The sequence below is a fragment of the Megachile rotundata genome, unplaced genomic scaffold, assembly GCF_050947335.1.
Source record: "Megachile rotundata isolate GNS110a unplaced genomic scaffold, iyMegRotu1 scaffold0305, whole genome shotgun sequence".
NCBI lineage: Eukaryota > Metazoa > Arthropoda > Insecta > Hymenoptera > Megachilidae > Megachile > Megachile rotundata.
Genome location: NW_027473602.1, coordinates 124,981 through 127,500, shown reverse-complemented (window position 1 = coordinate 127,500; position 2,520 = coordinate 124,981).

The window sequence follows — 2,520 nt, the reverse complement described above, 5'->3', positions numbered from 1 at the left end:
GAAAAACTCTCCGCGAAGAAGAAGTTTTCTCGCGCATCGAGAAAATATTTAGGCGTTCGAGACGCACAAAACATTAAGGGGACGTAATATCATTTCTGAATTTCGGAATAAATATTCCGTTTCAAAATTTTTTAGCCTCTCGACTGAAGGCGTTGTAACGAACAAGTTCGTTCAACACCACTATCTAATTCATTTTTAAAATAAATTTTATAAAACCTTTTTTGGCCCGTTTTAGAACGGTCGGTTTTATTCTATCCCTTTTTAATTTTTAGTAGCCTGTGCCGCTTGAGTCAGTACAACGTACACACCAAAGTGCATACGAGTCACCAGCCTCATGTTAAAGGTTCGTCGCATATGTGCCATTTGGTCTTAGACGCCGACACGCGACAATGCAGTGTGGAGAAAATCCTGCATCGATACCGAGAACACGAACAGTCGAGGCAACACGAAGTTACGCACGAGGAGCGGTGGACTAGTTCTCAACCGAGGTCATAGAATAGCCACGCGCCCGACTCTGTTCCGTCTGGTACGATCGGACCGAACGTCTCCTTATAGGTACCGAACGGCCGGCCGGATGGTCGGCGACGCCGGCCGTTACGCACGGGCGCTTACGATGCTAACGCGCGATCCGAACGTGCCAATTCGAAAGTGCGGTAAAACTTAGCGCGAAAAAATCGATTTTTCAAAAAGTTGTCAAACACGCTAAAAAGTATACGGACGATGTTTTAACAATTATTTTACGAAATTTAATGACAAAATTAATCGAAAAAAAATTTTTTTTCCTTTTCTCGCCAAAATAAATACCAAACGAATTTCTAACGTAATAAACGAGTAACAAATAACAGTATACGTCCAAATAACATACAAGAATCGAGAAAATATTTATATTTTTTCAAAAAATTGAGCAAAAATCTCTCCGCATAGTCGGTTCGGTGCCGAGTCCGAACGTACCAAAGTACCTCCGGCATAGTCGGTTCGGTGAATCGACGACTGACAACCTATATAAAAAACGATTAAAACCTATAGAATAACGTATCACTAGAACATTTATACCATTTTGGCACGTTCGGATTCATAATTAACGAAATTATCGAAAATTTTTCATTGCGCATAGTCGGTTCGGTGAAAAGGTGACTGACAACCTATATTAAAAATGATTAAAACGTATAGAATAACGCACTACTAGAACATTTATACCATTTTGGCACGTTCGGATTCATAATTAACGAAATTATCCAAAATTTTTCGTTCCGCATAGTCGGTTCGGTGAAACGATGACTGACAACCTATATAAAAAACGATTAAAACCAATAGAATAACGTATTACTAGAACATTTATACAATTTTGGCACGTTCGGATTCATAAATAACAAAATTATTGAAAATTTTTCGTTCCGCATAGTCGGTTCGGTGGACCGTCTGATGCGAGACAATGTCCCACCGGCATAGTCGGTTCGGTGAATCGACGACTGACAACCTATATAAAAAACGATTAAAACCTATAGAATAACGTATCACAAGAACATTTATACCATTTTGGCACGTTCGGATTCATAATTGACGAAATTATCGAAAATTTTTCATTGCGCAAAGTCGGTTCGGTGAAAAGGTGACTGACAACCTATATTAGAAATGATTAAAACGTATAGAATAACGCATTACTAGAACATTTATACTATTTTGGCACGTTCGGATTCATAATTAACGAAATTATCTAAAATTTTTCGTTCCGCATAGTCGGTTCGGTGAAACGATGACTGACAACCTATATTAAAAACGATTAAAACCTATAGAATAACGTATTATTAGAACGTTTATACAATTTTGGCACGTTCGGATTCATAAATAACAAAATTATTGAAAATTTTTCGTTCCGCATAGTCGGTTCGGTAGGCCGTCCGACCGGGACCAAGTCCGTTCGGCATAGTCGGTTCGGTGAAACGATGACTGACAACCTATACTAAGAACGATTAAAACCAATAGAATAACGCATTACTAGAACATTTATACCATTTTGACACGTTCGGATTCATAATTAACGAAATTATCGAAAATTTTTCATTACGCATAGTCGGTTCGGTGAAACGGTGACTGACAACATATATTAAAAATGATTAAAACGTAAAGAATAACGCATTACTAGACCATTTATACCATTTTGGCACGTTCGGATTCATAATTAACGAAATTATCCAAAATTTTTCGTTCCGCATAGTCGGTTCGGTGAAACGATGACTGACAACCTATATAAAAAACGATTAAAACCAATAGAATAACGTATTACTAGAACATTTATACAATTTTGGCACGTTCGGATTCATAAATAACAAAATTATTGAAAATTTTTCGTTCCGCATAGTCGGTTCGGTGGACCGTCTGATGCGAGACAATGTCCCACCGGCATAGTCGGTTCGGTGAATCGACGACTGACAACCTATATAAAAAACGATTAAAACCTATAGAATAACGTATCACTAGAACATTTATACCATTTTGGCACGTTCGGATTCATAATTGACG